Raw genomic sequence first — 15,214 nt, 5'->3', positions numbered from 1 at the left:
TAAAAGTTACTAATTGCCACACATTTCAAGATCGAGTCACATTAAGTCCGTCGGGCGACTCTCTACTTTTACATTTTCTTGATCTTTCATGACCCCTAGAAGACGAAGAAATGGGTCCCCATTTCCGTCTGTCTGTCCGTCTGTCCTTCTGTCTGCTGTTCCGGATTTTTATCAGTGGCGTAACTACCGGTGTTCCATGTGTTCGCCGGAACACGGGCCCGCTGCTTCAAGGGGCCCGGTCCGGTCACACGAACATTTTTTTTTATTAGATTTTTTATATTATTGGCCGAATTACATCCTGAAATAAAAAAATCGAAAATGTGCGGTAATCCCAGGATCGATGGTTCATTGTTATTTACGAATTTTTTGCTGCAAAGAGCTGGATCTCAATATCATAGACTCAATAAACTCGGGTTTTAGCGACCGGCATCGGTGGTCGAAAATGCATAAGCATCTGTTTCTAATAAACCTGCTGCAGTGTCGCAATCCCATTGTGGCAAATCTAACACCCCATGTAGTAAATTACCAATCTTTATCCGACAAAAGTATGACTAATTTATGATGCAAGACAACAAAATACTTAAATTTTGTCCTCAGATCTACAGTGAAACTTCATGCTGTAACAAGACGTAAAAAAAAATTCAGTTTCAGTTGAGTTTTATGAACACTTTCGTATTTTCAAAACTATTTTAATTTTGTACTAGTGGTGCTCTTTTGGAATAATAAAATATATCTGATGTATGTTACAACTAATTTTTTAAGTAGAAAAAAAACTGGACTGGGAAATTATTACAGAATGACCTACCTGCACTAGTTTCACTGAAATTATCACAGCATGTTTCACTTTTCTTACAATACCTCTTTCGGTGGCTTCACCGGAAAGATCTTCTTGGAAATTAAAAATGACTAAAAATTTTTTAAGAAACACAATGGGCCTATGCAGATTATCTTCACTGAATCTCTCAATTGGAAATCAAATTGGTAGAAGCTTAGATGTGTAAAATTTTGTATCAACTTGTGCCCATTGGAAAGCAAGAAGAAAACAATTTTGAGATTAAAAAAAAAATGGGCATTTTTATCTATACTTCTATACTTATATTATAAAGTTGAACAGTTTGTTTGGTTGAACGCGCTAATCTCAGAAACTACTGGTGCGAATTAAAAAAATATTTTTGTGTTGGATAGTCCATTTGTCGAGGAAGGTTATAGGCTATATAACATTAATAGAAGCGGAGCAGCAATGAAAAATATCGGAAAAATAGGAAAATTATTCCTCCTTTGACAGCTTCCGTTGCTTAAACGGTTAAAGTTACATAAAAATCCTGTATGATGGAATTGTTCCCTGCTAAAAGTTGTAAAAAAAAGTCCGCGACAGCATATGTCTATCTTTTAAGGTCGACTCAGTATAACCTTTTATATGTTAATGAAATTTGTTCTAAAATAATTTAATATAAAATTCTGGTGTCATATTGTTTGTAACCAAACTCCTCCGAAACACCTTGACCGATTTTTATGAAATTTTTTGTGTATATTCGGTAGGTCTAGTAAACTATTTTTTATACCCCTAAGTGATAAAGGTGGCCCACCAAGTTTTTTTTTATTTTTTAGACAACATTTTTTATTTTAATTTTTTTAAGATTTGGCATTAAAAATACATATAATTCTAAATTTTGACGCTTCTACCACCAACCCCCATTTTTTAATAACGATATGAGTATCTTTGCTTTCATCACAGATGCGCAATAGGGTTGCAAGATGGCTATTGAATATAATCATTGTCGTACGATAAATTTTTATAATTTAATCTTTATATCTAAAAGGCAATGTCCCGACTGACATATCAACGCCCAGCTCAAACCGCTAATGATAGAAAGTTGAAATTTGGAGAGAATGTTCATTTTATACTGGAGACATCGTTTAAGAAGGGATTTCTCGAAATTCATCCCCTAAGGGGGTTGAAAAGGGGTGATAATATTTGTATAGGACCAATATATCTACTGTAAATTTAGATCGTTACGTGAAACCTGGTACATTTTAATTCTCTTCAATACAAATAAGGAAATACGTATTTAAGCATTTTCGGAGATTCGACCCTTAAGGGGGTGAAAAGTGGTGTCTAAGTTTGGGCGGATAAGTTAGTATAGGAACAATATTTCTACTATAAACTGAAATTTTTACGTGAAACTTGCTATTAATGTTCTTCAACACAAATAATGAAACCCGTCTTTAAGCATTTTCTAAAGTTCAACCCCTAAGAGGGTGAAATATGGTGACTAGATTTGTGTGGGAATATTTCTATTGTAAATTTAAAACTTTACGTGAAACTTGGCACTAATTGTCTCCAACACAAATAACGAAACACGTATTTAAGCATTTTCCGGGATTCAACCCCTAAGGGGGTGAAAAGTACTGGCTAACTTTGTGCGGAAAAAATGTTTCCATTGTAAAATTAAATTTTCACGTGAAACTTGGTATTAGTGCTGTTAAACACAAATAATGAAACACTATTTAAGCATTTTCCGAGATTCAACCCCTAAGGGGGTGAAAAGTGGTGGCTAATTTTGTATCCGAAAAATATTTCTATTGTAAATTTTGAGGTGATGTTTCTTTAAAACTTAGTATTAATGCTCTTCAACACAAATAACGAAACACGTATTTAAGCATTTTCGGAGATTCGACCCCAAAGAGGGTGAAAAGTGGTGTCTAAGTTTGGGCGGCTAAGTTTGTATAGGAACAATATTTCTACTATAAATTGAAATTTTTACGTGAAGCTTGGTATTAATGTTCTTCAACATAAATAATGAAACCGGTGTTTAAGCATTTTCTAAAATTCAACCCCTAAGGGGGTGAAATGTGGAGGCTAAGTTTTATGGGAAAATATTTCTGTTGTACGTATATTTACATTTTTACGTGAAACTTGGTAATAATGCTCTTCAACACAAGTAATGAAACACGTATTTGAACATTTTCCGCGATTCAACCCCTAAGGGGGTGAAAAGTGGTGGCTAACTTTATATCGGAAAATTATTTCTATTGTAAATTTTTGACATGGAATTTAGTATTAATGCATAGTGGAACACGTAATTAAGCATTTTCCGAAATTCAAGCCCTAAGGGAGTGAAAAGTACTGGTTAAGTTTGTATAGGAAAAGTATTTCTATTCCAAATTTAAATTTTTGCGTGAAACTTGATATTAAATTAATGCTCTTCGACACAAATAACGAAACACGTATTTAAGCATTTTCGGAGATTCGACCCCAAAGAGGGTGAAAAGTGGTGTCTAAGTTTGGGCGGCTAAGTTTGTATAGGAACAATATTTCTACTATAAATTGAAATTTTTACGTGAAGCTTGGTATTAATGTTCTTCAACATAAATAATGAAACCGGTGTTTAAGCATTTTCTAAAATTCAACCCCTAAGGGGGTGAAATGTGGAGGCTAAGTTTGTATGGGAAAATATTTCTGTTGTACGTATATTTACATTTTTACGTGAAACTTGGTAATAATGCTCTTCAACACAAGTAATGAAACACGTATTTGAACATTTTCCGCGATTCAACCCCTAAGGGGGTGAAAAGTGGTGGCTAACTTTATATCGGAAAATTATTTCTATTGTAAATTTTTGACATGGAATTTAGTATTAATGCATAGTGGAACACGTAATTAAGCATTTTCCGAAATTCAACCCCTAAGGGAGTGAAAAGTACTGGTTAAGTTTGTATAGGAAAAGTATTTCTATTCCAAATTTAAATTTTTGCGTGAAACTTGATATTAAATTAATGCTCTTCGACACAAATAATGAAACACATATTTAAACATTTTCTGAGATTCAACCCCTAAGGGGGTATGATGGCTAGATTTGTGTGAGAATATTTCTATTGTAAATTTAAATTTTTACGTGAAACTTGGCATTAATTGTCTCCAACACAAATAATGAAACACGTGTTTAAGCATATTGCGAAATTCAACCCTCAAGGGGGTGAAAAGTGCTGGCTAAGATTGTATGGGAAAAATATTTGTAAATTTAAATTTCTACGTGAAACTTGGTATGAATGGTCTTGAATACAAATAATGAAGCACGTATTTAATTATTTTCCGAGATTCAACCTCTAAGGGGGTGAAAAGTGGTGCGAAGTTTGTATGGGAAAAATATTTCTACTGTAAATTTAAATTTTTACGGGGGACTAGGTATTAATACTCTGCAACACAAATAATGAAACACGTATTTCAGATTGTTTCGAGATTTCCCCCTTAGAAAATGAAAGGGGGTGACAAAGTTTTTGTGAGCAAACATTTTTTATGTCTATTTTTACTGGAAATTGTATTAATGTCCTTCAAACACATTTTTTACTTGAAGGTTGATAATAATGCTCCTCAACACAACGAATCGTCTAGGCGAGTGAAGCCGCGGGGGAAAAGCGAGTTTAATTATATTTATATGTATTTATTTTAATTTAATTTTTTATTTAACTACCAAAATATTCACCAGAAATGCCAAAACAACGTTTGTCGGATCGGCTAGTTTCTAATATGTATAATTGTGTATATTTTAATTATATATATTCAGGTAATTATTGTATTTTTTTTTTTAATTCAGTGTTTCAGGTAGAATGATTTTAATAAAACGTAATCCCTAATTGCAATCTACTCATACTTTACTCATTATACCCGTATTTTGAAATATCTTTATTTCGCTGTTCATTAGGGGCCCCACAGTGTTGTAGAACACAGGCCCGCAGTTTTATTGTTACGCCACTGATTTTTATTGACAGATAATCTCCGAAAGTACTGGACCTATTGTTGTGCAATTTTGTACTTATATTAGGAATATTGGGCAAACACTACATCAAGACAACAGCTTATCACCCAGCAAGCAACGATATCGTGGAACGTTTTCACCGATCTCTGAATGCTTCCCTGATATGCCACGACATTAAGTGGACAAAAGCCTTGCTCTTAGTGTTACTTGGGCTGCAAACAACCATTAAAGAAGACATCAGCACATCTGCCTCCGACTTAGTGTATGGGACCCCACTTCGACTTCCAGATAACATCTTCGTTGCAATCACTTCCAATCAGACCAATGCAACCGCATCTACAAGTGAATACTCCGCTGCAAAACCCCACAGCAATTCCGCCGTACGTACACATACCGAAGGAACTGAAGCAAGCAAAATTCGTTTTCGTCCGTGTTGACTCCGTACGAAAACTCCTACAACCACCCTACGAGGGCCCCTTCGAAGTAGTTAAAACATCCGACAAATTTTTCGCAATAATAGTGAAGACAAAACGTTCTAATATCTCTGTTGACAGGTTAAAGGTCACCAATGTCGCAAAAATGACAGCTCACCAACCAACGACAAGCATGGGTGCCAATAACAATACCAGAGAACATAGAGAAGCGACATAGAGGCTGATTTTGCAAAACCACCCTTATTGACATTGGAGTCCTCAACCGCCAAAAGCAAGCGCCAAATTTAAATAGTCGATGCCAATAAAAACCTTGGTTCATTATAATTGTAATTCGTGTGACTTGAATGAAAATGAAGGAAACAGTAAGCAGCTTGTAATATTCTGGTAAATCTTGTGTCAATTTGTCGAAAGTAAAACGCGTCGTTAAAAATATTGTGACATTTCTTCTAGTTAATTTTATTCCTAGTTAGAACCAAACACTGCTGCCACCACAAATTTCGGAGTTCTCAACCGTCATTTAATTTAAACTATGGCGCTTCTCTATGTTCTCTGACAATACCAACCTACCCGTACAGGCGCAAAATTCAAACCTCGCCCCAGAAACAAATAGCCACGGTTACACCACACGCGCGGGCAGGAAAGTGAGGTTTTCCACAAATCGGCGCGATTTTTTACAATATGATTAACAAGCATATCTTAGGCCGTTAATTTTCTATAATATATCTCGAGCTGTAAATATTTTGTAATAAGTAATCTTAAGCTGTAATTCTCATGTAATTCAATTTGACATTTCGTTAAAATCACGCATGCGCCATTCCCATCTGCAATGTGACCGGACCACGAATCTCTAGCGTAGCGAACGTTCATGCAAATCGGTTGTACATACTTGGTAAACGCAAAATAAAATTGTTAAGGGGACTCGCTAGACGAGGTATAACATTTTTTTGGTTTTTTGTATGAAAAAATGATATTAATATAGATGTATCATACATCAAACTGCAGCTTTTTTCATATTCTAGAGCGCAGAGACCAGTTCAATCAATTAAAAAAATATGGCTGAGAAATATCGTAAAAAAGCACCATTGTATGTTTTCTTTTCAAGTTTTTTCAGTCATAACCATCATAGAATCGCTTGAAAATTAGCACATGGATAAAACATCACTTTTTACAGGTCGTAGAGTCATTAAATGTTTGTTAGTGGTAAAATTTGTTTAAATAATAATGTGTTTATTAAAATCAAAATATACCACAAATTAATGCAAAATACGTCGAATAATTTTAACAGGAATATCAGAGGAAAATTAATGATCTATTGGTTAGCAGAGTTTTTAACAAAAACTAACAATTATTGAAAAAAATGGGTATCAATTCGACAGAATTTGAGCAGTTAGTTCATTACTTTGCGGATAGGAGCGCCACTAAAATTTACGGAAACGATTTTCCAGGTAAAACCCTTATCGCCTGCTCTACCATAGGCTAATTGTTAGAGTTCTCGGCTGATTTTTCTAATTTATGGCAAGGAACTCAGTTTTATAACAAGCCGCCAGGACCGGCCGTAGTAATCTATTGTTAAGGAAATTAACTTTTACGCAATGAGGTACTATCATAAAACCGAATTAAAACTGGGGAACTATAATATTTTTACTCCACTCAGGATTCTGAATTCAATACACATGATTACTAAAAATTCATTGTAATATATTGTTAATATATATTTTGCTTTGTTAGTTAATAAAACTAATAAACATATTTATAATAATAATAAAAAATATATAAAATACAGCTTTTGTTTAACACGTATAAGTAGCTAAGTGTATCTACTACTCGTCCCAGAAAGGAGGTGTTTTAAAAAAGCCCTACGCCCAGTAACTTCTCCCTTCATTGTTTACTCGAAAAAAGTGCTCGTATATGTTTTCATGTGCCGAGAGATCATTTTCAAAATATATTTATAAAAAAATATGCAAGTCTTGGTGATAAAAAATCTACTCCTAATAAATTATTAAAATACATAAAAAATAGAAACAAATTTTATTTATTTTAAAAAAATCTCTCGCAAAGACAGGTTCCTCTTTCTTCTTGAATCAATTATTTCGGGCAATAATGCACCAAAGTAAAATCTGTTAAGTTTATCTGCCATCTTTTTACATATTTCTTCGTCTTTATAAATTTTTTCTATATTTATTCCTTTGGGTGTCCACACGACAAAATAAACTTGTGAAATACCCGTAACAAGCATTTGTCCCTGGACTTGAAAGTAGTAATCATGATTTTTTTTTAGTTTCAATTCTCTGTCAATGTACAAAATTTGTTTTTTTTTTCTAACCGCTTCTTCGGGAGACAAATCTTGCGATTTTGAAGGGCATTTATTTCGACTAATGCCCTCCTATCCTCTAGAACCCTGTCTGGACTATCAGCCAAGTAAGGAAATTGTTTTGAAATAAACAAGCCACACCGTTCAGTTTTTATATTTTTATTTATTTCAAAACATTTGACAGCTTTTTCCTCACTTTGCTGTCCATAGAATGTATAACTATTACCTCTAAATGTACTGTACAACAGAGACTCCACAGTTTTAGCTATTGCTGTAGTCGGTCTAAGTTTGTAAATACATCCAAAATTTGAAGCCGTGACCCTAATTTCTTTTGCCCAAATGTGCCTGTTGCCTAGTGTCTATTTCAATTTGGTCTAAATTCAAAGATAATTTTCTCAAAAAAACCTCTTTTGCTGTCACAAATGTTTCTACATTCATGACAGGATTTTCTAAAATATATTTAAACCATAATCGCAGTCGGGACCAGCATACGTACATTTTTTTAAGACATATTTTTTTTACGAATACTTTGTCTAAGACGAGCTTGTTTCATAGACGAACAATATTTTTTTATTATTAAACTAGGACCGTTTTAATCACTATATATTTACTTATCCGCTCTAAAAAATTGATGACGTCACCTCAAAATTTTGCTGAATAAATAAATCTAAAATGTACAAAATATAATGAGTCTCTTCTTGTAATTTATCGTCCCATTCATTTTTTTTGGATTCGGATGACTCAAAAAACTTAATGAATGCGCAAACTTATTTTATTAATTTAATCATGAACTACAAAACCGAATGCTTTGAAATCTTGGAAATGTTTTAAATGTTTGCCGTATAATCCTATTTAAAATGTACAAAATATGATAAATCTCTTCTTGTAATTTATCATTCCATTCATATTTTTTGGATTCGGATATACAGGGTGACTCAAAAAATTTAATGAATGCGCGAATTTATTTTATTGATTTAATCAGGAACTACAAAACCGAATGCTTTGAAATCTAATGTGAAAAAAAAAAAACATAATAGGCATGCAGTCGTCACGTTTCCGATAGCGAGGGAAGTACTGTTTAAACTCTTTAGACCAATTTTTTTGATTTTCCCATTTCTCCATTTCTCAATTTTTCAATGTTTCAGTTTGGGATTTTTTTCACTGTTTCGATTCTTTAATTTTCCTTCCATTTTTAGGTTTTTCAATATTTCAGCTTTGGAATTTTGCAATATTTCGTTTCTTCAATTTTTCAAATTTTTGATACTGTGTTTTCTCGGTTTTTAAATTTTTCGATATTTTAATTTTTCAGTTTTTAAAGTTTTAGGTTTTTAGATTTCTCACTATCTCGACTTTTCGATTTTTCAGTTCCATGATTTTTCAATTTGTCGAATTTTTAAATTTTAGATTTTTTGTTTTCTTTGATGGTTTGAGTTCTCGATCATTCGATTTTCTGAGTTTTCAGGCTTAGATTTTTTTTGTTGTTCAATTCTTGGATTTTTAAAATATCTGTTTCCTATTTATAAACTTACTGGGATTTCAATGTTTTGATTTTTTGATTGTTCAATTTCTCGATTTTTTGAATTTTTAGTTTTTGATACGATTTTTTTTTCAAAAATTTTCAGTTTTTCAATTTATTAATTTTACGATACTTCAGTTTTGCTCGATTTCGATTTCTCAATTTTTCGACATATTACTATTGAGATTTTTCAATTTATCGATTCTTCGATTTCTCGATTCTTCATACTTTCGGTTTCTCGAATTTCTTCATTTTTCGATTTCTCAATTTTCTGATATTTCAGTTTTACGATTTTTAATTTTTTTTATTTTTCAGTTTTCAATTTTTGGCGTTTCTAAATTTTTCGATTTTTCAATTTTTCGATTAACTGATTTTTTGATTTTCCCATTTCTCTATTTCTCGATTTTTCAATTCTTTCTTCAATTGTGATTTTTCAATTTTTCGATTTCTGAAATTTTCAATGTTTCATTTTTGGATTTTTTCACTTTTCCGATTCTTCAATTTTCTTTCCATTTTTCAGTTTTTCAAGATTTCAGTTTTGAATTTTTTCACTTTTTCGATTTTTCAATTTTCCTTCCATTTTTCAGTTTTTCAGTATTTCAGTTCTGGGATTTTGCAATGTTTCGGTTCTTCAATTTTTCCATTTTTTGATGTTTCAATTTCTGGGTTTTTCAAATTTTAAGTTGTAGATTTTCCGTTAATTTTTTTGTTTTCCTTGATGTTTTGATTTCTCGATTATTCGATTTTTTAAGTTCTCGGTTTAGATTTTTTGGTTTTCCAATTCTTCGATTTTTAAATTATTTAATTTTTGATTGTTCAATTTCTTGATTTATAGATTTTTCAATTTTTCGGTTTACCGATTTTTTTCATTTAAAATGTTTCAATTTTTCTATTATTAACTTTTCGATTTTTCAATTTTGGTGTAATTTGAAAACGGTATTAATAATACATTTAGGAGGATAAACTAATAGACGGGCTTGATAAGCCTTGTTTGCTCTACAGTGTCTAAATTGTGTTTGAATAATATAATAATTATCTGGAATATTAAAATTAATATGTCAAAAGACTAGGAGAAATGATTATTCTGTGCTGAAGGTATGTTGTGAGCCGCCTGTCATAAATTATCATTATTCTGCATTATCGGCTTAGGATGTTTTTATGACCCACGTTCGGTAGTCGTCTATCCCAGCGCGTCAGGTAGATTAAAAGAAGAATTGCTGGTTGCGTTTAAGGCAACAAATGGCGCCCAATTCAAACTTGTCTCTCGTCTAGCGTTCCTCTGCGGAAATAGGGAAATATATTGACAGGTGCATGCGCATCAATAAATTTTACTTCGCTAGTTCATACTTTTTAATTTTTATTATTCTATATTCTATAACTTCTGACATTCTAAAAATACGCTTGCATCATCAAATTATTTATAACATAACCGAAATTCTGAGTAAAAATCGATTTAGCATTTAAAAAATCGATATCGGACGTATTCGCAGTGAATCGATTTGACTCCGATCTTTTAAATCGATCTCCCCACCTCTACATTCTAATTGGCGCTTGGAAATCTCGATGACAGTTCGCGATCGCGTGACCTCATGAAGTCCGCCTGAAAAAGCTGAAAGTTTCACGTTAACACCGAATTTCATTCATTGTTTCAGCGATAGTGAAGTACTCGTGCTGTGTTGTGAAAGTACTACCTGCCCATTGATGATTTCAGTGATTATTTCGCGGTTACTCAACGGGATGTGAGGTCGAGATTATTTGTACTAACTATCTTAACTATGTGGTTCATTAGTGCGCAATAACTCTTCACACGAGTTCTGTGCACATTTGAGTAAAGTGACTTTAACGCTGCGTGAGGGTGGAACACTTACGAAAATTCCATTTGTTCTGTGAAAGATTCAGTAATTTAGTGATTACGTTCGTTTATAGGATTACTCTTTTGAGGGCATTATGGATTACGCACGACAGATATGTAAGTGTAGGATTTTTATTTTGTAACTAACTGTGGCACTGTGGCTTTTTATGTGCGAAAATAAGTTGCAAAGGCAATAATTATCTTGGGGATGGCGGAGGTTTAAAATAATTCTGCCGTTATTAATTTATACTTGATTTAGCTCTTGTGGATGAGGTAAACGACACGAAGTGGCCACAGAACTTCAGTGTAAGAAATGAAACCTACGTTGTTGTAAGGGGGAACGCTAGACGAGAGACAAGTTTGAATTGAGCGCCATTTGTTGCCTTAAACGCAACCAGCAATTCTTCTTTTAATCTACCTGACGCGCTCAGATAGACGCTGACGATACCTGGGTCACAAAACTATCGTAAGCCGATAATGAAGAATAATGATAATTTATGACAGGCTGCACACAACATACATATAGCACAGAATAATCATTTATAATAATAATAATAATAATAATAATAATGTCTTTATTGCCCAACAGTGTAAAATACACCAATTACAGGTACAACTTAAAAGAACAATTGTATGTAAAAAAAGAACTAAATAAAAAGAAAAATAAACTACGAAACGATAGATTAGTGGCTAAACTAATACCTACTAAATTAATACAAAAATTAATGAATACTATTAAATATTACCTACTTTTTCAAAAAAAAAAAATCTTTCAACACATTTTTTAAACGTTGAATATCTCAAATGAAATATGTCAACATCATTACAAACTTCATTATATAAAGATGACATCAGGTATAGCGGCGATCTAACAATCATATTTGTCCTGGGGACATTGTAGGTGAAAGTTGAATGATGTCTGGCATATATTCGTGGGACCAAAAAGTTCAGTTTTTCAAGCATTTGAGGTATATCCAATTGGGAGTGAAGTAATTTATATAATAGAAGTAGAACATTAGTTTGACGCTTTACTAAAACAGGGATAAACTTAAATTCATCTAGGAGAAGATCGTGGTTATATCCTCTTGGGGGATAAACTTTATGAGATTTTAAGAATAAGTATTTTAGGAATTTACGTTGGATGTTTTCAATTATGACATTGTAGGTTTGATATATAGAATACCACACAATAGAAGCATATTCAAGCTTGCTCAAAATAAGTGTTCTGTATAAGGCGACGAGGCAGTCAGTATTATAGAAAGATTTACTATTACGTATAATTAAACCCAGCGTCCGATTACAGGATGAAATAATATTAAAATAATGTTGATCAAATCGAAAAGCCTTATCAAAGTATATACCTAAGTCTTTAACAGTGTTATATCGCGGGAGTATGCTTTGATCTATTTCATAATCATAAGTAATAATGTTGTTTTTTCGAGTAAATGAAATAATTTTGCATTTAGGAAGGCTCAATTTAAATTTATTGCTGATGCACCACTCATAGAGCCTGGTTAAGTTTTTTTGAAGAAAGATAGCATCTGCTAATGAGTTAATATTATGAAATATTTTCGCGTCATCTGCAAATAACAAAATTGAACAGTGTATGCTGGAAGGTAGATCATTTATGTATAAATTAAAGAGAAGTGGCCCTAATATAGATCCTTGAGGAACTCCTGAGCTAGCAATAAAAGAATAAGATACAAAGTTGTTATACTGCACAAATTGAGTACGGAGAGTAAGATAGGATCGAAAAAGGTTTAATAATTTACAAGTGAAACCAAAATTTACAAGTTTTTTAAGAAGAATATTGTGGTCAATACGATCAAATGCCTTTGTAAAATCCGTATAGATGACATCGACTTGTGATTGATTTTCCAAACTTTCAGATACAAATTGTGAGAACATTATGAGGTTAGTTGTTGTTGATCTATAATTTAAAAAACCATGCTGATACTTTGATATATAATTTTTCACTTCGGGGTAGATATGGGAATATAGGATTAATTCAAAAATTTTAGCAAAATTAGAAAGCAGGGAGATTGGTCTATAATTTTCAATTTTAGATGCATCACCGGACTTTAAGACAGGACAGATCTTAGATTCTTTCCATTTATTAGGAAAAACTCCTGTTTCAAGGGATTTATTAAAAATTAGTAGGAGTGGCTTAGCAATTTGAAACTTACAGTCCTTAATTATGAAACTTGGAATCTGATCTGAACCTGATGTCATACCTGGTTTCAATCTTGTGATGGCTTTTATTATATCATCTTCCGTGATCTTAAATATATTTACAACACATGAGGTAGAATTTACAGTATCAGCTAAATAATATTCATCAAGCGGATCAGATTCAGTATAGGTGGATCTAAAGAAATCACTAAAGGCATTTACTATTTCCATAGGATTTTCAAACTTGTTTATACCAAATGACATTTGGCCTGGAATTCTAGTTTTACCTTTTTTAGCATTAATGTAACCCCAGAATTGCTTAGGATCATGATGTATGTTAATTTGAATGTTGTTAATATACAATTTATAAGCAGTATTTATTTGCTTCTTTAAAAGGGACCTAATTTCTTTAAATTTCAGTAAATAAGAATGTAGACCTGAAGCTCTGTATTTCTTAAGGTATCGGAATTTAAATTTAATATTATTTATTATTTCCCTATTGAACCATGGCGGGTAATGCCGCTTTTTTGACCGAAAGACAGGTACATGTTTACGGAATAAATTGAACAGGATATTATAAAAACAATCAACCATCAGATCTACAGAAGAAAGAGTTGATAATAATGACCAATCAGTTAATAGGATATCATTGTAAAGAGAGATGAAGTCAGCTTTACGAAAGTTAAAGGCACTTATATTATGGTTATCATTACCATGGCGTGGAAAATTAATCGGTTTATCAACTGAGAAGGTGCAAACTAAAGATAGTGCTGGGTGATACTTGTCTTCTATTACCATTGGATTATCAAAGTGGCTAACTTCCCATTGAATATTCGAAAATGCTAAATCTAACAATTTATTATTAGAATTGAAAATATTATTTATTTGATTTAAATTTAAAAAATGTGCAAATGTCTGTAGACGAAGAATTGTTTTATTAGGGATGATGTCATTAAAATTTGGAATATTGAAGTCACCTATTAGAATTATGTTATTAAGACTCACTAACTCTTCCTTAAAGAAATCACAAACAGCATTTAAACCGTCAAAAGACGGAGTACAAGGAAAATATATTACAAAAACCGAGAGAGATTGAAAACCAAGTTTTAATTTACATCCAACAAGATCTATAGATGGATTATTAGTTTGAAAAGCTTGAGTATCGATTTTTTCAACTGAAATGTTACCTTTGACAGCTAATAATACACCACCACCACGAGTTACGTTATTTGTTATCAAATTTCGATCAGACCTGAACACATTGTAAACATCTGTTAAGATAAATTCAGAATTATTTATAGAGTCAATTAACCACGTTTCCGTTAAACAAATTATATCAAAATCAGAATCACTTGAAGAATTTATTTATACGGGAAATATTAATTTTAATATTCTAGATAATTATTATATTCAAACGCAATTTGGACACAAGGATTATCAAGCCCGTCTATTAATTTATTCGCCTAAATGTATTATTAATACTGGTTTTGAATTTTGATGAATAATTTTAAACTTAGGTGGATATAAGTTATATTTGTGTTGATTATGAATATACAGGCTGATTTAAAAACGTTTGGCAAAAATCCTACAGCGTACTATACAAGTCAGAAAATATAAACAGGGTTATGATCATTGGTTATCTATTTTATTTGTATATAGATAAAAACACATTTAGGCACAAAATGTCTGTATCTCGATGAAAAATACATGCCATGTTGGTGATGGTGGTTTCGTACACAAAAATACATATAAAAGGCTCACTCGTAATGTTCTGTGACTAAAACTAAGCCAATCATCTGTTTACCAAAACTATATTTTAAATGTACTGTACCATCATTTTCTATATTGTAACCTTCAGTTCTCTCTATCTTTAAATATAATCCTGAAGGGTAATAATCCACCACTCCCCGAATTTTACAATAAACACCTTGTGGAGGGGGTGTTTAGGCAGCGAAAGCTAAATTCTTACACCAAGAAAAGATAATTTAGGCTAAACACATTTGAAATATTTATTTTAAACGATTCATTAAAAAAAATAAGAAAAACGTGTTATCAGTTGTTTTATTGGCCAAAGTTTCAAGAAGTGTCTATTTTTTTCTATCTAGTAGGTATCTAAAAATTAAAACAAAAATCTATCAAAGTGCTTCGTTTTTGTCAGTTTTTGCTGGTTTA

This window comes from Zophobas morio, unplaced genomic scaffold (assembly GCF_036711695.1).
Source record: "Zophobas morio isolate AGI-343-1 ecotype UQ-CSIRO unplaced genomic scaffold, CSIRO_AGI_Zmor_V1 ptg000089l, whole genome shotgun sequence".
NCBI lineage: Eukaryota > Metazoa > Arthropoda > Insecta > Coleoptera > Tenebrionidae > Zophobas > Zophobas morio.
This window is presented reverse-complemented; position numbering follows the sequence as displayed.